The sequence below is a fragment of the Copadichromis virginalis genome, linkage group LG3, assembly GCF_057382275.1.
Source record: "Copadichromis virginalis isolate Kocher_CV1m ecotype Utaka linkage group LG3, C_Virginalis_male_GT1.1, whole genome shotgun sequence".
NCBI classification, from domain to species: Eukaryota; Metazoa; Chordata; class Actinopteri; order Cichliformes; family Cichlidae; genus Copadichromis; species Copadichromis virginalis.
This window is the reverse complement of record NC_140620.1, coordinates 2,331,099-2,353,710: the sequence shown is the minus strand read 5'-3', so window position 1 is coordinate 2,353,710 and position 22,612 is coordinate 2,331,099. Positions and strand designations below refer to the sequence as shown.

The 22,612-nt window shown below is 42.4% G+C and overlaps 2 long non-coding RNA genes across 2 annotated transcripts; one reads left to right on the top strand and one right to left on the bottom strand.

The window, feature by feature from the left end:
* Positions 1–10,958: 10,958 nt before the first annotated feature.
* Positions 10,959–12,732, bottom strand: LOC146712280 (uncharacterized). Its single transcript, XR_014919035.1, has 3 exons — positions 12,266–12,732; positions 11,952–12,112; positions 10,959–11,866 (listed from the first exon to the last, which is right to left on the bottom strand). It is a non-coding gene; the product is annotated as an uncharacterized LOC146712280 (long non-coding RNA).
* A 2,902-nt stretch (positions 12,733–15,634) lies between these two features.
* Positions 15,635–19,669, top strand: LOC146712279 (uncharacterized). Its single transcript, XR_014919029.1, has 3 exons — positions 15,635–15,847; positions 16,969–17,103; positions 18,387–19,669. It is a non-coding gene; the product is annotated as an uncharacterized LOC146712279 (long non-coding RNA).
* Positions 19,670–22,612: the final 2,943 nt, after the last annotated feature.

The window sequence follows — 22,612 nt, the reverse complement described above, 5'->3', positions numbered from 1 at the left end:
GCCGGGTCAGGAAAACTACCAGATTAAACCTGTGGACCCAGCTGCTGTGGACCCAGCTGCTGTGGATCCAGCTGCTGTGGACCCACCTGCTGTGGATCCAGCTGCTGTGGATCCAGCTGCTGTGGACCCAGCTGCTGTGGATCCAGCTGCTGTGGATCCAGCTGCTGTGGATCACGAGGCTCAGGAACATGTAGGGTCAGCGTTAGGCTCAGCGTGGAATCCACACCTGCAGGTCACAGCTCCATCACACAGAAAAGAAGCTCCAGGCATACGAGGTGAAAAACTAACTTCATCGTCTTTAAATTTGTTACTGAGGTCTGGACGATGAACACACCCCTGTAAACCCTCCCACTGATACTACAGGATATTCTCTTACCCAATAGCATGGTCACTGCTAAATAAACACAAAATCATACATGTTTCCACGTAAAAATGTCCTGATGCACGCTCAGTGATCCAGGTAAGGTTGACCATAGATCTGACCTGTGTGACCTCTGAGGCTCCATCACTGAGTGTATTCAGCAGATACAGATACAAACACTTCCTCTGTTCATGTCAGTGTGCAGTGCTGTTTACACAGCATCCACCTGACCGCTGAGACTGGGAGGAGTCACAGATCCTGGGTGGGCCGGGTCAGGAAAGCTACCAGATTAAACCTGTGGACCCAGCTGCTGTGGATCCAGCTGCTGTGGATCCAGCTGCTGTGGATTCAGCTGCTGTGGATCCAGCTGCTGTGGACCCAGCTGCTGTGGATCCAGCTGCTGTGGACCCAGCTGCTGTGGACCCAGCTGCTGTGGAGCTCTCAGTGGGATATCCTGAGCAATAACTTCAGATTTAATTGAGGTTAACTGCATTTGTGCTTCCTCCTTCTTCATACAAGGGTCAGAGTTCACAGGTCAGATGAATCACTCAGATCCAGGTTTGTCCAGAGACAATGACGGCTGCAGGACCTGAGCCAGAGAGCAGCAGGACTGACTCCACCCAACTGTGCTGGACGCTGAAATATGTAAATAACTACTGAGCATATTTAACTCACACTAGAAGAGAGAAAACGTCGACTGTTAAAACTGAGAAAATGAACCACGTTAATAAAATGAGCTCCTTTTTAATTGGCTGACATAGAAAGAGCATGTTAGACACAGCATCAGGTGAGAAGTGAGGAGCAGGTGAGAAGTGACGGAGCAGGTGAGTAAGTGACGGAAGTGACGGACAAGGTAAGCGACTCATGTTGTAACTGACGTCAGACGCCGGAGATTTTGGCGGAAAATTAAAGCAAATGGTAGTTTAGATTTGAACAAATTCATTTAAGCTTCAGTATTACCAAATACACTTATCAATTGTCTTATAACTAACACTATTTGTCTAAATAATCTCCAACACCCTGGAGAACAACGAGGAGAGTTTAGAGACTCTCCAAGATTACATCGATCAGTGCTTTCAGGATCTCGTGATGAAGAAGACCCCGTGTGCAGCTTCCCCGGCCAAAGCTGAGACGCCGTCGTCGAAAAGACAACGCCCGGCAGATTCCCCCGGCTCAACATCGCCAGCCGGCAAAGATATTGCCGACATATTGGAGTCAATCGACAAGCGATTGTCCAGTTTCGACGCAAGGCTGTCCTTGGTGGAGATTCTTCACCGAGAATTTAAATGCTTGCGAGAATCCCTGGAGTACAGCCAGCAGCAGGTGGAAACGCTTGCTGCTGAAAATGCCACGCTAAGGGAGTCGGTGAAATGTCTCACAGATAATGTTACCCAGCTCAATAGAGAAAATAAAAAAATAAAAGAAACAGTTATCGATCTACAAGCTCGTAGCATGCGTGATAATCTGGTATTTTCTGGTATTCCAGAAGCCGCTGGAGAGGACGCGGAGACCACGGTAAAAAGCTTCATCAAAACCCACCTGAAGCTGCCGGAGGACACTGTGAAGAACATCGTCTTCGATCGGGTACATCGCCTCGGCCCCATTCGGGCTACGGCCGGGAGACCACGTCCTATCGTGGCCAAATTCGGCCACTTCAAACAAAAGCAACATGTGAAAAGCCGCGGCAGGGAATTAAAAGGAACGGACTTCAGCGTGAACGACCAGTTCCCCAAAGAGATCTTGGAACGACGCAGGGTCCTCTTCCCAATCCGACGCGGCTTCATCCAGAAGGGCTCCCGCGCTGTCATCGCTGTGGACCGGCTGTACGTGGACGGACAGCTCCACCGCGACCCCAACATCACTCCGTGGCTGTATTAACCTCACACCAGATAAGAATCAGCTACACCATTTCCCTATCCACTCACACTAACTTGCATTAACATCTGTTTAACTTACCAGTATCAAATCGCATCTTAAAGTGTGATTTCATAGCAGAATTAACACCGTCACTCTCCGTCAGTGATTTAATTGGAATGTTTACGTTTTGTTTCTGTTTTTTTTTCTTCTCGTTTTTTTTCCTCTCTTTTCCCCCCTCTTGGTTTTATGCTGCTCACCCCTGTCCTTGGTTTCTTTCTTTATTCCTTTCACTGCCTCGATCACCTGCTTCGACACTCATCCACAAACATCCTTTATTTCGACACATACGCACCATGCGCTCAACGGCAGCACATTTACATCAGTCAGACAGCGCACACAGTCATATAAGATACACACACACTTAAGCCAAGCCTACTCATATTAGTAACTATGCATACACAAAGTCAGACTCAGGGAGCATCTCGCCACACATTTTTTCTCTCTCTCCTTCTCTTTATTTATGAACAAGTGACGTATTCTCTCCACCTGTCTAAGCAACGCACACAGCATACATCCCTAGTTATACACAAACATCTATGGGTGCACTGAGGTTCATTACATGGAATATAAATGGAGCTGGCTCCAGAGAAAAGAGGTTAAAAATATTTAACCAACTCAAAAAACTACAGGCAGATGTTGTCCTATTACAAGAGACCCACAGACCTCTTAGAGGTTCGAATGAACTTAAAACACCTGAGTTTCCTAATATGTTCTCAGCTTGTTATAATTCTAGACAAAGGGGAGCAGCAATTTTAATACATAAAAATATTAATTTCACAGTACTCGATACAGTTATAGATCCAGAGGGCAGATTCTTAATCATTAAACTATCTATACGTGATAAAAAGCTATGTATTGCAAGTGTATATGGTCCAAATGTTGATGATCCCTCATTCTTTCACGGTTTTTTCAGTGCACTCTCTGAACACTTAGATGGCACACTTGTTCTTGGAGTCGACCTCAACCTTGGACTAAATGAAGACATGGATAGGCTCAATACAGCGGGAACTCAGCGTAATTGGCAGTCCACAAATATAATCAAACAGTATATGAGCGACTTTGGTCTTTGCGATGCATGGCGCTCCCTTCACCCCACCAGTAAGGAATATACTTTTTTCTCACATGTCCATCACTCCTACTCTCGTCTGGATTATTTTTTGGTCAGCAGCTCACTGCTGTGTGACATTTCAGACACTGAGATTCATCCTATAGCTGTCAGCGATCATGCTCCTGTATCTTTAACACTAATGCACAAGAATAATACTACGCCAAGAAAAAACTGGAGATTTAATATATCACTACTTAAAGATGAAGACTTTATTAAATATTTTAAAAAAGAGTGGACTTCATATTTGGACTATAATGACACTCCCGAAACATCAGCTTCTGTTCTATGGGAAGCAGGGAAAGCTGTGATGAGAGGTAAAATAATTTCTTTCTCATCACATAAAAAGAAAAAAGAAAACAAAAATACTCAGGAATTAGAAAAAACATCAAATCACTAGAAGAAGCCTACGCGTCCCACCAAGATCAGGAAACATTGAACAAAATATGCAAAACAAAACTAGAATTAAATGAGATTATTGATAAAAAAACAAAATTCTTAGTACAAAGACTACGCCTACAAAATTATGAACATGGTAATAAATCCGGTCAATTTCTAGCAAACCAGCTAAAAATAAATAAAGAAAAAACAACTATATGTGCTGTTCAAGATTCATCTGGGAACACATTATATGAACCGATACAAATAAACAACATTTTCAGGGATTTCTATAAAACGTTGTATTCACCACAAATAAACCCATCTAAAAAAGAAATTGATCAGTTTTTGGACAACATAACTCTTCCAAAATTATTGGACACTCAAGCAATGGCACTGGATTCACCACTGACACCAGGGGAACTCCAGGAAGCTCTGATAAGTATGCCCAATAATAAGGCTCCAGGTCCAGATGGCTTTCCTGCAGAATTCTACAAAGAATTCTGGTCGATTCTAGCACCAGTTTTCTACAGAACGTTGTTGGAAATTAAAGAAAAGGGCAGACTTCCATCAAATATGAATTCTGCAAACATTAATCTCCTGCTAAAACCAGGCAAAGACCCTGTATATCCCTCAAGCTATCGTCCAATATCCCTTATAAATGTAGACCTTAAAATAATCTGCAAAGCTCTCTCAAAGAGACTGGAGAAAATAACCCCCCTCTTAATTCATCCTGACCAAACTGGTTTCATAAAAGGTAGGCACTCATCAACAAATACACGTAGATTACTTAATTTGATAGACTACTCATACAGTAAAAACCTAGAAACTACAATATTCTCTTTAGACGCAGAAAAAGCATTTGACAGAGTTAACTGGAAATTTCTATTTGCAACTTTACACAAATTTGGTTTTGGATCCTCTTTCATAAACTGGTTAAAAATATTATATAATTCCCCAACAGCTTGTGTCAGAACAAATGACCAGACATCCTCCAGCTTCTCTCTCCTGAGGGGCACCAGGCAGGGATGCCCACTCTCCCCTTCACTATTTGCAATTTTTATTGAACCACTAGCAGCAGCAATTAGACAGAATTCAGTAATTAAGGGCATAAAATGCAAGAACGTGGAACATAAAATCAGCCTTTATGCGGATGATGTGTTACTCTTTCTCCAAAATTCACAAACCAATAACTCTGGGGTGATTGAATTGATAAACTCTTTTGCAAGAATATCAGATTACTCAATTAACTGGTCAAAATCTACAGTCCTACCGATTAATTGCTCCTTCCATAATTCCTCTTCTACACCACTGCAATCGGGAAATATAAAACATTTAGGTATTAATGTTTCTCCCAAGCTTGCAGATCTAACTAAATTAAACCATATCCCACTTTTAAAGAAGGTAGAAGGTGATCTGGCTAGATGGAAATGTCTACCTATATCACTCATGGGAAGGGTTGCCGCTATAAAAATGATGGTCTTACCAAAAATAAATTATTTATTCTCAATGATCCCAACTAAACCGCCACAAGATTGGTTCAGATCTCTAGATTCATGTATGTCCAAATTCCTTTGGAAAAATAAACCCCCACGTATAAGCTTAAAAACACTACAAAAGACCAAGGATAAAGGAGGACTAGAACTGCCTAACTTTCAGCACTACTTCTTAGCCAACAGGCTTCAGTTTATCTCAGGATGGCTAAAACACACCCTCTTAGATGAACCTTGGCTAGATGTAGAACAAGCACTCTGCAATAATCTAGAGATCTCAGACCTACCATTTATCAGCTCAAACATCCAACGACATGAATGCTTCAAAAGCGTCAGCATCAGCTCTTCTCTGACAGCATGGTGGGAGTTTCTAAAATTGACGGCGTCTTCATTAATCCCATGCAAACGTACACCTATCTGGAACAACCCTGACATATTACAAAACAATAATATGATAAACTTTTCAGATTGGAGTGATAAAGGAATCAAATATTTAGAACATATACTAGAAGGAACAGAATTTATTTCATTTGACGGACTAGTTACACAATATGGGATCAACAAGAAAAGATTTTTAGGATATCAACAAATTAAATCCATAGTAAAAAAGAAATTTAAACCGGGTCAAGTTGAACTACAAACACCACCAAGTGTGGTTCAATTTCTTACTCTTAAACCCCCCAAATTACTATCCAAAATATACAGAATGCTTTCTAAAACAGATGAATCAATATCACTTCCTATTGCAAAATGGGAAGCGGATTTATCAGTTAACTTAGACCTAAACTTCTGGTCTCAGATTTGCTTAAAAACCTTTCATCTAATTAGAAATCCCAGTCTTCAATTAATTCAATACAAAATATTACATAGAGTGCACTATACAGGTCATCGGATGTTCAAGATGGGCTTTACGTCTACCAACAACTGCTCACACTGCCAAACCAATTCACCGGACAATTATATCCACGATCTTTGGTTCTGTCCACCAGTTCAGAAGTTTTGGCGCGAGATATGTGAAGACTTATCGAAGTGTCTGAAATGTAACATTCCAACTTCCCCCTTAGTGTGTTTGTTGGGCAGCTTAGATAATGTCACTTCAGAAAAGAATATCGCCCATATGGTTTTCACTGCCCTATGCATAGCCAAGAAAACAGTCCTCATGAACTGGAAAAATAAAAATAATCTTAATTCTAACCAATATAGAAATTATCTATTAGATTACATTAGTCTTGATACAGCCTCTGCCACCACATCAGATCAATTGCTCTGGGCTCCTTTGATCAGCTCCATCACCTAGTGGGGGTGGGGGGTCATAGTTTGGTCCCGCCTTCACTGTTGTGATTGGTGTGGGGGTAGGGACAGGCTTAGGGCGTTGGGGGGTTCGCCGGAGGCATCTTCCTTGGGGGGCTCAACCCGGGGTAGCGGTCATGTCCGGTTAGGGGCTCTGTTGGCTCTCCGGTGACTGTTTCCTCGCGGCTGCGTGCAGCGGGGCTAGGGGAGGGTCTGTGCTGACGGACGTGGGTTACTGACCTGGTAGCCTGGCTGGCCCTGGGTGGGTCCGGGATGGGCGTGAGGTTCTGGGGGCGCTCCGTCTCTGGGCTGGGACCCGGACTGGGCCTCGGGGGCTTGGGTCCTGGTTGGTGTGTTGCCGGGGTTGTGGGCGGGTGGGTGCATGGGGGCCCAGCCCTGGAGCAGGGTGCCGCCGGTGCGTCGAGCCACCTGGGGGGCTCTTCAACTGGTGGGGGAGATTGTCACATCTTGCAGGAGCTTTCCTCTCCTCAGGAGCTCCCTCTGCAGGAGGGGGAGATACAGGAGAGGTGGAGGAAGATCTCAGCCTGGGTGTTTATTGTCTTATGTAGTCTGGAAGATGAGTGGATGGTGGGGTGGGTGCAGTTTTCTCTGTGGTGGGGTTGGGTGGACTGTCCCGGGCTCTGTGGGGCCGGGCGGCGCTGCTGCACTGGGCCCGGTCTGGATGGGCCTGGGCCCCCTTTCCCTGGCGGGTCGCGGAGTATGGGGGTGCCTACTGGGGTCAGCGGGGGAGCTGGCCCCAGGGAGGGGTCACTTGCCCCTCCCTTCCTTCCCTCCCCATCTCCAGCTGCCTCCCTCTTCCCGCTCCACCACAACCACCCACACATGCAGGGCCTTGGAGTAGGGGTATGTCACCAGGGTGCAGAGGAGGCTACCCCCCCCTCTGTCCCCTTCTGGCTGCCTCTGCCTCAATTTTATCCCACAACTTAGACATTCACATTACTCACACTCTCATTACACATACATATAGGATCTTGGGGGTGGGCACGATACACGGAGTCCAAAGTACCATCAGGGTGTACACCCCACCCCTGGCATCGTTGCCCACCTCTCAATTTTAAATACACGTAGACATTGAGGGCTAGCAGGAGGGACCATGCGCTTACCTGCTGCTCTCTGGCAGGTAGCTCCAAGCCCTCCTGGGTTTTAAATGCACCTTAGAACACACATGCATCAACACTACAATGAGCGGGTGGAGGGAGGTTTGGAGTCTTCTCACACCCCCGTTCTCTGCGACCTGCTGGAGCAGGGGGGCTAGGAGGAGGAGTTGGCCGTCCGACTGCAGTCTGGAGTGTGGAGCCTTCCTGCTGCTGCGGAGTCGGGGCGGTCTGCCTCCCCCCACCGCAGGGAAAAGGGAAACACCACCTGGGTCTGGGTGCAGTTCCCCCCTCCAGGGGCGAGGGCACCTAGACCCGGTTTGTAGAGTACGCTTGGGGAGTGTGATCGTGTGTACAGCGTCTCTTTATGTCTGTCTCCACGTTGGTTGAGTGTGGAGTAAGTGCATATGAGAGCATGAGGGGGGGAATGGATGTTTGTGTCTGTGTGTGCCTGTATGTCTGTGTCTGTATGTCAGGTTGGGTGTCAGGCGCCACCTCTCTGGGGACATCTCAGGCCCTCCAAGGTTTGGAGGCCTATCTCCACCCACCACCACTTCCCCTGCCAGTGGCGGACCCCCTCAGACATCGGTGCGTTGGTGGTTCTTTGTGTCCGGGGATGGGCGTCCAGGTACACACCGGCTCACTCCTTGGCGGCCGCTTATCGGGGCCTGGAGCCTGGGGCTCGCTCGGGCCACTTCGGAGGTGGGGTGCCCTCGGCCTCTCGGCCTGGGGCTCGGTCACTCAGGCGCAGCTGGCTGCCGGCGGAGCTCACGGGCGCGTCACTGCAACTCCCCCTGGCTTCTGCTCCGCGGCTGCTGAGTGAGCCCTCATCTGGGACTCTCCTCAGCTCTTTCCGGGACAGTGGCGCGGCTGCCCCTCTGTTGGTCTTCCTTGGTCTCTTGTGTTCTGGGGGCCTCTGGATGTCTGGAGTTTTGATCTCCTCCACACCTGCTTCACGCCCTGGAGGACGGGGCTGTGGCCCCCCCACACCCTCTAGCAGATTATTACATGAAGGAACCTTTTAAAAAAACAAGCGCGTCCATGCTCACAGGTGTACACACGGGTGATCACACCCACAAACTACACCCTTTCTGGCTCCTACCTCAAAGCACACTGTGTTCTGTTGATCTTATGTGCTGCACAATAATGTTTAACATTTAGTATTTACTGTCATATTCCCATATATCATTGTGATGTTGTTTATTCTATTACTCTTGTTCTCTTCTGCTTGCTTTCTTTTTTCTTTCTCAGCAGGTGATCCAGGTGATTGATATATGCATTTTTTTCTCTGCCCGTTCTGTTGGTTTTTGTTTTTTGCCCTTCTCCCCCGTCCCTCTTCTCAGCTGTTTCTCTTTCCCTCTTTCTTTCTCCCCTTCTTTCCCCCAGTCAAGTCTGTCCCGTATTCAGTAAGTGAAAATAAAATAAACAATAAAAGGTGAATCAAATGGACCATTACGGCAAGGCTGGGATGGTCAGTTTGGTAAAGTAAATCCGTTGGGCATCTTTCTTTGCCTTTAGACAACAATTCTGATGGCAAAAGAGCCAAACGGGACAGGCAAAAAAAAAAAAAAAAAAAAAAAAAAAAGAAAGAGCATGTTAGAGAGGCAGGCAGACAGACATGTTCCTCACTGTGAACATCTCATCATCTACAGAACATGATCTCATCAGGAGACTCAGGGTTCAGTTAACCTCTGACCTTCAGCAGCTTCAAAACACTCTGTGATGACATCAGAGCATGAGGCTCAGGAACATGTAGGGTCAGCGTTAGGCTCAGCGTGGAGTCCACACCTGCAGGTCACAGCTCCATCACACAGAAAAGAAGCTCCAGGCGTGGCCACGATGGTGCAGCAGTTGTGTCAAAGATACAGCAGCTCTCCAGTAAGACACACTGATTATTAAGATACTAACCCCAAGTTTCTCTGTGATGCAGCCATCAGAGTGTGAATGTTATGAATGTGTGAGTCGAGTGCTCAGAGTGGAAGAACACTGTATAAGAACCATCCTTTACCTGCTGAGCTCTCCTACAGGTAAGCTCACGTCTCAGACCTCCTACTGGACTCGGATTAAGTCTTCTGCTCTCTCACAGAGCTGTGACCTGTGGAAGGAAGCAGTAGTACTGGAGACAACCCACGCAATAAGTGAATATTTGGTGTTTAATTCCCACCAGGCTGTCAGGTATAATGCTTCAAACTGGAGGTAATGAAAGGCAGGTTAAGATTTTCACACTTTTATCTTTACCATAACTCTTGTTGTAGGTTTTGTTTGTTTCTAATGAGTATCAGGTGTGGGAGTCCGGGCAGCTAATGAGACACGTAAGCTGTGTCCCAATTCAGGGGCTGCATCCTTCGGAGACCGCGTTTGAAGGCTGTCCCAGCTCGAAGGCTGCTCCAAACGTGGCCGAAAAGTCATCCTTCATTTTCCTGAATTTGAAGGATGGGTCAAGTGTAAAGCTATTAAAGAAATCATTCTTAATGAAACATTAACAGAGACAATGAAACGGTCTTAGCTCTGTAATTCCCAAACCTGGTAAAGATAAAAGACTAATCTACGACCAATTACACTGCTGAATACAGATTATGAAATCGTGTAATTGCGAACAGTTTAAAGGATGGATCGGAGCAAATTATTCGCAATCACAATCGGGGTTTCTTAAGAATCGTTCTGTCCACAGTAACATTAGACTGGTTTACTGGATTATAGTCACTCAATCGAAGATGATGGTGTGATTCTTTTTTTAGCCTTTTATAAGACGTTTGATACGGTCGAACATCCTTTCATTTTAAAAGCTCTAAACTGCTTTGTTTGGGTAAAAAGTTCTTACACTTAATTTCTTTATTATGGTGTGAATGTGAGTGGGATTGGTTGTCTCCTGTCTGTGTGTTAGCTCTAAAAAGTAATTCAGAGGCTTGGTAAATATCACTATAAATATAAGTTAGATGAGCCTGATAGAATCTATGAATATCCTTTTAGTAATTATTTGAGTTTGATAAGTTCAAATAAATCTCTAAAATGTTAACATACGTGTTTGTGTTAAATTAAGGTCTTTATTTACATTTATCTCAGACAATAAATTCAGTATGTGGTTCACAGAATACCTTCTTTGCATGTGCTTAATATTTTTGTTTGAAATTGAATCAAAATATTTGAGAAATAGGTATCTATACTCCTCAGAATCTTGTACTAAAATCATTAATTATTCAAATCAATATTATTTATTGACAGCAACTACAACTGAAAAGTGCAAGTAAAACACGATAACGTAGAGTAATTGAGTACCATGAGCCTTTTTCATTGTATTGTTCATTTTGTTTTTTAAATACTCTGAGCGTTTGTGTTTGCTCTCCTGGTTTGACATTCATCCTTCACGTAAGTGAGGCTTTGAGCTAAAAGGGGAAAGGCTCCCTTCTTTTTAGTGCTTGTTTATTTCGAGTTATTGCCATGTTTATGAAATTTACATTTTCACTTGGAAAAATGTTAACATGTGGTCATTTTTCATACATGTATTATGAAACACTCAACTACTTTGTTTGGTTTTGTAGACTTAGACTACCATTCAAATATGAATGTTAGGCGGCGATCGTGGCTCAAGAGTTGGCAGTTCTTCTTGTAATCGGAAGGTTGCAGGTTCGAGCCCCAGCTCCGACAGTCTCGGTCACCAACAGGCCTACTCTGTCAATGCACCCCAGGGCAGCTGTGGCTGCAATGTAGCTGCCATCACCACTGTGTGACTGTGTGAATGGGTGGATGACTGAATGTAGTGTAAAGCGCTTTGGGGTCCAGAGGGACTAGGAAAAGTGCTGTACAAATACAGGTCATTTATCATATTTAATATTAATTACAATTTTGATTATGTTAAGTTTACAATATTAAGTAAATGGAACAACATTTTGGATTAACTGACCATCTATATTTCAGTTACATGACCAAGCATGTCAGTGTTATTTACTCCATTTTTTTATGTTCGTGTAACGACTACAATTATTCATTTCAACTTAATATGTTTAAGCTTTAGTTTAAAAGTGTTGCTTCAAAAATTTAAAGTAATCTCAGTTTTAGTTTTTAGAGTGTAAGTGCAGAAGAAAGTCTTAACGTCCCTTCAGTACAGTGGCAGTGGATGTGGGCTGGAGATGCAATGACCTTCGACCTGCCGGTGACCATCTTCACTGACCACACCTTCTGTGATGAACGACTCCTCTCTCCTGGTGTCCTGCAAGCAAACAATCATATATTTCAGAACACCAACTTATTTGCTTTCTTAAAACATTTTTTTCTGAATTTCCTATAGAACAGACCTCAGTTTACACTCTCAATCTCAGGCTCCCTCCCCACTGGAGAGGTGACATTCACTGTCCCACTTGTCAGTCTGGATAGCCAGCCGATACACAATAATGTCAGGAAAGCATATTTTTAAAAGGGCTCTGCAAACATGGCCAATAACTTTCATTCTGATGATCTGCAGAATAATTTGGGCACAAAACAAATTTCACCCTTCAAAAAGTTGCAGACTTCACTATATACAGTGCAGACAGTGTGGACCCTCTAAACTAAGTCTGTGGGATATGATCTTTGAATGAATGCAGACCAAACTGTCGTTGTATTTACTTACACAGCATGTCTTGTAGGATTAACTGGAGTCATCAGCAACAGCACAGAGCAGTCACATCTCAGGTCTAATAACAGAAGACAGGAAACCAAAGCACAAAGGAAGCAGCAAGTAAAGCAGTTTGATCTAAAGTATGATTAAAGTTCAGCCTGATTAATATAAATGTGACAGCTACTAACATATTGTGGGAAGTAAACTAACCAAAATACTTCCCACTCAGCTGATGTCTTTCTGTCCAACAGCTGCTCTTCTAGACTTGTAAGAGTTTGATGTGATGTGTGGAGTGCTGATTCAGAGCCTCAAAGAAATAGGTGGTCTCTTTTTAAAACACATAATTGAAATGTCATCATTACATAGGGTGAGACGTTCGGCCATACGGGAGGGGCTCAGAGTAGAGCCAGGAGCAGACCCAGGACACGCTGGAGAGATTACATCTCTCAGCTGGCTGGCTTGGGAATGCCTTGGTGTTCCTCCGGACAAGCTAGAGGAGGTGGCTGAGGAGAGGGAGGCCTAGGCTGCTTTCCCCATGACCCAGCCCTGGATAACCAGAAGAAGATGGATGGATAAAACAGAAATGTTCATTAAATGTAAAAACAGTTTGCTTATGTCGCTAAAGAAAGACTAGATTTAACATTAATAGATGTCACAGATGTCCAAAAACAACCATAAAAAATTAAAATAAATACAGAGGTTAAGAATGTACAGTCCATGTTATAAAAGTGGATTAAAACAAGCTCCACCCCTAACGGCTGCACCTTCAGAAAAAGTTTCGTCTCGGCTCTTATCTAGTAGCTGCTCACTTTTCTATTTCAAACAATCAACAGAAAATTTCACTGAGAGATTTTATATAAGGTTTTTTAAGCTGTGGGTTAATTTAAGCACCATGAGCCGAGAGGCAACACCAGTCTAACACTAGCTAGCTAGCAAGTTTATAAACCTGGTGCTAATCTGAGAGAAGGCACAAAACCAGTTTGAATAAGAGTAACACTTTACTCACCAAGTCAGTGAATCACATAAAGAATCACAGCAATGCCAACAATGATCTCTTAAGCTGAAGCTTCTCCAGCTTTGCTCAACATATCCTCTGGGTGCTTAAGGGTGCTCCATCTAGTGACGCTATTACTGGGAGACTTAAACACTCATGTGTGCAACAACAGTGAGAGCTGGAGGGGTGTGACTGAGGGACCTCTGTGCAAACCACAGTTTGTCCATAATGAACTATAAATGATATATGTAATATTTCCAAACTGTTAAAATGTGTTCGGTTTGCTGATGATACCACTCTGTATTGCTCAGGTAATAACCTGGAACAGCTTCTGACTACAGTGGAAAAGAACAGTGGAGAATATACTAAAAAATGGTTTCATATAAATAAGTTATTGTTAAATATAAATGAAATAATATGTATTATTTTTGGCACCAGACAAATGAAAAATGTATCTAAAATCAGGGTTAATGGAATTGAAATTGAAAACGTGTACGAAAAAACATTTCTAGAGAGATAATTGATAAGCTTTGTTGGAAGTCCCATATAAACCATGTGTGTCACGGTCTGGGTGGCAGACCGTGGGGGATGTTGGACCCAAACGCTGGACTTAGTGCAATGAACAGTGCATTTATTTACAGTGGGGGCAAATGTACACCATGCAATAAGTCTCCAGAGTGCTCCCTCAACTCCTGTGTTGTGTCTTGTCCCAAGTGCTGGTATTCCGTGCTCTCTGCTCCTGTGCCTACGCACACCCCGTGCATCCTGCAGTCCCGTGTTCCGCTTTCCTGAGGAAAAACGACAGACGCAGCTGTTATGGCACCAACTCCAGCAGGCATACACTGAACAGCACTATAAACACTGACATGGAGTCTAACTCAACGATCCTGCGCCGGAGGAAGCTCCCTCGCTCTGTTAAGTAGCTCCCCCGACGAGCCTGATCAGAAGCAGGTGTGTGGGAACCTAGGCGTGACCAGCAGCTGGCAGGGCCACACCCATCAGGCCTGCAGGTGGCTGTCCTTCATCCTCCAGCCACACACACACGTACACACACCAGCATGGAACACAAGAGCACAGTGCAGCAAACATACCTCCAATACAACAATAATAATAACAATAACAATAACAATAATGGTCCACACTCTTCACGGACCCCGAGTCCCTGGAACCGGATCCGTGACAATGTGAAAACAAAAAAGTTAAAAACCGTTGCTATTCTGTACGAAACAAAAGACTCTTCACACCTTTGTAAAAATGGTGTTTCCGTATCAAACAGTACACACAAGCCATCATCTACTAAGCACACAATGCGCCAACTGCACACTGATGGTATGAATACAAAACACATCTGGCTTTTGCTTTCTCTGTGCACAAGGTAGGCTATGTCAGTTTGAGCTCATACTTCTGTCATAGATCCATAAGCATAGAGGGATCCAAACTTCAAGTACTGCTGTTTATTCAAACACATCAAAACAAACACAAGTGTTTATTTCCAAGTATAGGATTATTTGCAATCGCCATAATGACTATATGGGTTACTTGGTCTGCAGTGAACATGCTTCCTCTGCCCCAGCATCTGGTCATCTAGCAATTCTGTAAAGTAACAATTTCAGTATTTTTACATCAATGGTATTGGTGTGTTTCTCATTGGCATATGGCAGTGCTACAAATCTTTGTGCGAAGTGACTGTACTCACCGATTCTCATTTCAAGATGTCCTTATGGTGCTTGCTACAGTGTAGCGGCTCAGTTTAGGCTGGACCCGTTGGCCAGCTTCCCTCAGGGTCATTCCACGGTTGATGACATGGTCCACTATTGTAGCTCTGATGTCATCAGCAATTCTATTTCTTACTCTTCCTACCCTTCCTCTCCCCCCTCCTCGTCTTCCTCTTGCTCCTCCTTGTCCTTGTCGTCCTCTTCATCCTACTTCTTCACCTCCACGTCCTCTTCCTCGGCCTCCTCTACTTCTCACTCTTTCTGCTCCCTCCATTGTACTCCGCACACACAGCTTACCTGTATTATAGTGCTTAGGCTGATTGCAAAGTGAACTAATTATCTAAAAAAGTTTTCACATGTGAAAGTGTGCCAGACAGTTGGCAAATTAGAGTTAATGATAGCCATACATGTGTATACTTTTGCTAGGAGTGTGTTGGAAATTTGGTAATTGAGTGTTGTGCAGTGAATTGTGCCTACAGTTTTGCAAAGTGTGTGTTACAAAATTGCAAACTGAGTGCAAAGCAGTTTTTGTGCTTTTAGTTTTGCAAACTCAGTGAGTGGTTTTGCTATAAGTCTGAATAGTTTTAGAGATTGTGCTACAGGAATCACAGTTAGGGTTTAAGCATTCAGAAAAAACTGTAATAAAGTACACTGTAAAAAAAATCCGTAAAAATACAGTACAATCTACTGTATAAACGTGAAGGAATTTTCCGTATTAGTCATTTACAGGTATTTTTCTGTATTTCTCAACTACTGCAATGCATTGTGGGAAAAAGAACCTGAAAAGGAGGGAAAAGTAAGCGCAAGAGCAGCCATTAGGCTTCTTTCAGGCTTCATCTGGATTTTGGATTCTGAAGTTGGAGAAACTGCCTTCACATTTCTGTGGTAAGTATTAAAACTCATGTTTCGTTTTATTAAAATAATGTTTTTCAAAAGACTCCGTGTTTTTATTTAGAAAGAATTGTTAATTTATTTGTTAACTGGTTTCGGCTGTCTCCAGACAAGTCAGGAATATTTTGCTGACTCATTTTTTAAAATAATTGTTATTTAGGTTTAACATGACTTAAGCTTTATTTTAGTTAATGTTAAAATAATTTTTACTGTGATACCACCAGTTTTGCCCTTCAGTGGCTGAACCAGTTTTCATAAATATTATAGTTAGCTGTCTGTGTCTCTCTGGGTATTACACAGCTGTGACTGCTAACTAGCTAATTAGCGAAAGTCAGCGATGTGGATAACTGGGAAAGTGAGAACTTCATGGTTCTAGAAATTATTCTAGGACTCTAATAAGTACTGTATCAATACCTGTGTTTTACAGTTGGCTCTACTGTACACTTTAAAGGGTTTCAGGCAAAGTTACACTAACCCTAGTTTAAGCCTCAGACCTTCCTGGCTGACGCTAGCAAATGCTAATGTTAGCCTCTGATTTGGGCTGCTAAAGTAAAGACTTTTAGCTAGCTGACCAGCATAGATTATTTCGGTGGTTAACAGACTGTAGTGGTAAAATTATTGAAAGTATAGTTTCACCTCAGCACATTTACAATTACAGTATGTCTATTTTGTAGCACATAGAAATGTTTAGTTAATATTTACAGACAGACACATTTTCCCTGTAACTGTGTTTTTACTCCAACATTTGTTGAAAATGTAATTTATGAAATGCTGAGCAGTATTTCTTGTATGTGGAATATTTTTGTCACCCCACTGTGCTAATGTGATTAAATACTAAAAATTATTACTAAAAAAATTCAATAATAAATCAATAATAACTATTTCTTGATTGAAATAGTAAGTGCAGTGCTGGTGTGCAGGGGCTCTATATGCCTTGTCTATATCAAGCTTTTAGCCAAATATAAGCAGAGATATTTGTATCTTTCTTAAAAATCCAGATCCTTACAGATTATTTGAGAAATGGATCAACAGCTATCGCTACTTGAAGCACTTTAAGTCCTGCAGTGGAAAAATATCCCTTATTTCACCTTTGATCACACACTTTGGTTTTCCAGTGCAGAGCAATGGCCAAGAAAAGGAAAGACTTCCCCGAGTGAAAAAAAAGATGAAGATACAAGCTGGTGATGATCCAGAGCAGCTGGTCTCAGGAAATGAAGAAAAACCCTGATCACCTTCTCTACAAACACAAGGTGAGTTTAATGTTGTGGTTGATTTAGTTTTTCAAGGTATGTATGTTACTTTAATTATAAACTGCTTTTGTTGCAACAGAATGGTGTTATGTGTATGCAACTCTACGTGAATTATAATCCTTTGTAGGGCTGCGTGATATGACCAAAATCTCATATCCCAATATAAGACGTATCTCTCCTGATAACGATATATATCACAAAATAGTGCATTTTCTGTAAATTCTGTGATTCTCGGGCAACTCGACTTATGTGAAATGTTTTCAGTTGGGCGTCGTGTACCTGGAGTCGAGTGTTTTGACCGATGCATGAAACTATACATTTTTAGACATGAGTTTAAATGGCCGCCATTTTCTTTCTGAGTATTTATTAGACGGCGTGCTGCAAGGAAAAGCCTGTTCTAACGTTTGAGTCTAAGGATTATTTTGAGCACCTGACGACTCTTTTTTGCTTTTCATTCGTAAACTCTCTCGAAACTCTTTCATGTGATTCTTGTGTAGGTGGTTAAAGAGGTTTGTCGTGTTCGAGTGGTGGTGGGGACCAGTTTGTGGCATAATTTGCATAGTACAGTTTTCTGGGGCGTGTCAGACTTTTCATAACCAAACCATGTCCATGCTACAGAGGTAGCCCCTCATTTAACAATAAGGTCCTCGATTTCTTTTGACTGGTCCTTCTGGTTCTGCCTCATCCTTGCTGGCCATGCTGGTATTCTCTGTGCCTTCGTCTGCGTGGTGACTGTAAGCACCATTTATAGTTACTTGATGTTTTTATTTGAGGTCATTTGTTTGATGCATATTCTGAAATTTTATGTTTGAGAATAATGTATATCATTTCAGTTTAGTTTGAAAAGTCTCAACAGAAACTTGAGCTTTATTGTGAAAGGTTTATGTGGAAAATAAACAAGCAGACGGCGGAGCCACACGATGGTTTTATCCTCATTGTTGGTAATGAAAGTATGCGTAAAAACAGTCACTTGTCCGTCCATAGTGTGGTTATTTTAAGTATAAGAGAAGGAGAGAACTTTAAGAAATAATATAGCAACTACAGTGACCATCAAAACCATGAAAAAAATATTGCCGTAAACAGTTTATTTTGCAACACCACAAAACAAAGAATAGTGTATAATATGAAACGATAGACATTTTTATATCGTAATCTGATATATATCGTCATATCGCACAGCCCTAATCCTTTTTTTGTTTATGTTGTTTATGCTCTAGGTTAAAAAAAATTATAAAAATACAAACTTTTTAAAAATGACTTGTTGTTTCTCTTTTTTTTCTCAGAATAAATTGCGACTAGTCTCAATGGCTGACACGGAGGAGCAACACAGCGACACGTTAACTCCGACTGCTGCAGTTCCTGTATGAACTGAGCAACTCTTAAAATCCAAGGAAAAGCTGAGTGTATTTTACTTAAAGCTCAGATGGACCTTGATGTACTAACATGCAGGCTGCATTCAGGACTTTGTCACACTGTTATATGAAGAGCGGTAACAAGACTTTGTAGTAATTTGTCTTACTATTGTCTTATTTGTTGTGATTTAGGGTCTGTGCGCACAAGCAGAGGTTTTTGTTTGTAACTGTAACCTCGTTTTCAGAGCCTTGTCTAACATTTAATGGTCATGAAATATGTCAGACTTTTTCCTCTACTTAACCAGCTTAGAGAATTTGAACACCGTGGAGAAAAAGGTGTGCATTAAGGATTTTGAACTATGATGTTTAAGTGTTGTCACTGCTGAGGATTCGTGGACACAGATCCTTATTCACTATGCTGCTGTTTACAGTTTAACTTTTCATCAGAACAAGCACTTCTAATTATACTTTGCTCCTCACTGACAAAACAAGTCCCGTAAATACACTTTTATCTTTAAGTTTGGGACAGTAATCTGTCTTAATTTATTATGTGTTGTAGTTATCATATGGGGAAAAGTCCTGTGGTTATCCATCAGTCCTGTTTGAATAAACCCAAAGTTCAGGAACATCTTCTTTAGATCTGTTCAGTTGTATTCATGTGGCACCACTTAAACAGTCAACAAATTTTGACTCAAGTATGTTATATTGTAAGGTAAAGAGCCCAAAGAGTAATCTCAGACAAATGTTCACACAAATGTGAATTACATTCACTTCATTAATGAAGTGAATGTAATTCAGTAATCAAAGGTGTTTGGCTATAACTGACTACATGTGTATACTGTATCATAAGTGGACAGAGATGGATGTAAACCACACCTTAACCATTTGGCTGAGGCAAAACTACCACAAGGCAGTGATTCTAACTAAAAGGTACTCTGGATATTATTAAATGTGAACATGTCATTAAATATGACATTTTTTGTTTGTCAGGTGTCCTGTTTGAAGAAAACACTTGGTAGCCACTTGAATGAATGTAAATAAACACATTTACATGAGGGCAACCTGATTTCAAGGAAATAAAAATGCTCAAATTTGAAAGCTTGTGAGTTATTTTGTTCATGTATCAGCTGTTTAGTAGTTTTATGACAAGATGGATGCTGTCATTATATTTTAGTATAGTGTTTGAGTTAAGGAGAATAAAAGAATATTTAACATTAACTGTACCAATGTTGTTGTGTACGAAGCACAAATTAATTTAAGTTTTAATTTATGAATTTTTGAGTACATGGTGTACTAGGTTGTAATTGCATAGAAATGTACGTTTAAGGATATAAAGAACTATATTTAATGAGTTACAGTGAAAAGAAGTGCTTGGAAATAGTAATATAAACAGAAATTTCAATTTTTCTATTAACGGAAAATATCAGTTAATGATACAGAAAATATACTGTGAATAAACGGAATCTTCTGTTTTATAGCTGAAGGAAATGTCCGTAAATAGTACAGAGAGTATACTGTAAATCTACAGAATTTTCCGTTTTATCATTTACAGAAAGGTCCGTCAAACCTCCGTAAAAAAACAGAAAATGTACTGGCAGAAAATTACCAGGACATTTTCTGTTTTTCTACGGAATATTTTTTTACAGTGTATTCTGATTCTGAGTTTGAATGGACCATGTACAGCACCTCCATTGCTGAAGCTGTTTCGCTGAGCCCCGGCAGAGCGTTCTCACTCCCGAGGCGTAACATGTCGACGTTTTGTCACGTCCCGCGGCGTTCCTGAGGAACGCGAAAGGAGACCCTCAGCGTTCTTATGGTACGCGGTGGGTTATGGCTGGAATCCAGTGCAATGACGCTCCCGCGGTAATAGACGTTCCAGCCCTGTATTCCAGCCCTAAACCTAACCTTATCCCTAGCCCTAACCATAACCTTATTCCAGACCGTAACCAGGACTTTAATGATGTTAAATAGCGTGTTTCTAAGCGATTTGAAGAAAAAGAGCGAACATGTGTAGGTTCAGTCCAGACGGTTCTCATATTTCCTCTTTTTCCGAGGTCGTCATTTAGGAACGTGGTGGGTAGCCGAAAACGTAATATGGTGACGATTTGTCACCTAGCGTAAAATGTTACGCTTTGGGAGTGAGAACGGGTTGGCCCCGGCTACAAGGTCATTGATGGCTTTCGTTTTGGTAACCTCCAAATCAAATGGTGGACACTGGAGTACTCCTCCGGCTTGGTACTGAAAAAGGAGTCCTGTCGGTTTTTGTTAACCTGTGAAACTTCAGAGGCAGCTGATAGGTACCGACAGGCCAAGTGGTTCAGGCAGTTAAGACAGTTAACCTTGTCAGGTAATGATGGTAGTGATTCTCATTAAAGCTTCCTGGTTTGATCAGAAAATAAAACATTGGTCCAAACACCTGAAAGTCCTGAAAACGCGTTGTGAATTCTGTCTCGAGTCTACGGATGTATCCGTGTATTTCCGCGGTGCTGATGCTGTGCTGAGCATTTGAAGTGTTGAAATGTGAAAAGATAACAATGTCCCTCTCGCCGGTAGGTGGCTGATATATTTTTTGGGGGTTGTTATCTAAGATGTCATCATTATGAAGCGGCACAACTAAAGGGTCTACGCAAGCTAATTTGCGATGTGCACCGCTGGCGCGGCCATTTATTTTTCAATGCACCTTCTCAGATTAATTCACTGCATCAAAATCGTCCCGGACATTTTGACTAGAGACCGGCCCACCATTATAGGAAAAATCATAAAGCCTTTGAATGAAAACAAACGCTGTTGTGACAGTGATGTTCACTGTTCTGATGGTATATATGCATCAATCTATCAATTGTTTGTTGTAAGATTCAGATAATTATTTAATAAAAGTGAGACATTTTAAATGAGAATAAGAAAGTATTTCTTTGTGCCCCCCTCTCCCCGTTAATGCCCTACCTGCCCCCTGGCAAAAATTTCCTAGATCCACCCCTGCACAGTTACCAGCTGTCAGCTGCTTAGAAAAGCATCCTGGTGTTATTTGTCTCTCAGAAACAGTTTATAACTTCAACTCATTCATGTCACCTAAAAGGTAAACCTGTTTCTCCATCACCTGTTCAGCTCTGATGATTCAGTAAGGACATCTCCTGGTTTCATCTTCATGTTTCCCTCTCACCAGATAACCAAACCAACATCATGACCAGGAGCTTTTACAGCTGTGGCTCCAGCAAACATCAGCTGATACTAGAAATTAATATTAAATAAATTCTAACAACAGCTGATCAAGCTTAAACGTGCTGCTGTTGTTTAGCGCGACATCCGCTGGTTTCCTCTTTCTGGCACAAAGTGGGCGATAAATAAACAAGAGAGTCGATCAGCTGATCATTGATCAGTTTCATGATTGTGTGTGTGTGTGTGTGTGTGTGTGTGTGTGTGTGTGTGTGTGTGTGTGTGGATAATAGCAAACACTGAAATACAGTTTTTGCACGCAGGAATGAATTTTGTTCACTCAAATTTAGCTTTTCTTTGCTCAAAATAAATTTCTCTTCAGAATGCAACACCTTGCACCTGCACCGGGGTTAGGGTTTGTTGGATTACACACACACACATACACACAAGTACACACACACACACACGCACACACATGGACACACACGGACACACACACACACACACACGCACACACACACATACACACACACACACACAAGTACACACAAGTACACACACACACACACGCACACACACGGACACACACGGACACACACACACACACACACACGCACACACACATACACACACACACACACGGACACACACAGACACACACACACACACACACACACGGACACACACACACGGACACACACGGACACACACACACGTACACACACGGACACACACGGACACACACGGACACACACACACACGCACACACACACAGACACACACACACACGCACACACACAGACACACACACACACGCACACGCACGCACACGCACGGACACACACACACACACATACACACACACACACACACACACACACGGACACACACACACACGTACACACACGGACACACACGGACACACACACACACGGACACACACACACACACACACACACACACATGTTTCTGTCTGTATTTCCGTGGACGTCACTTGCCAGCTG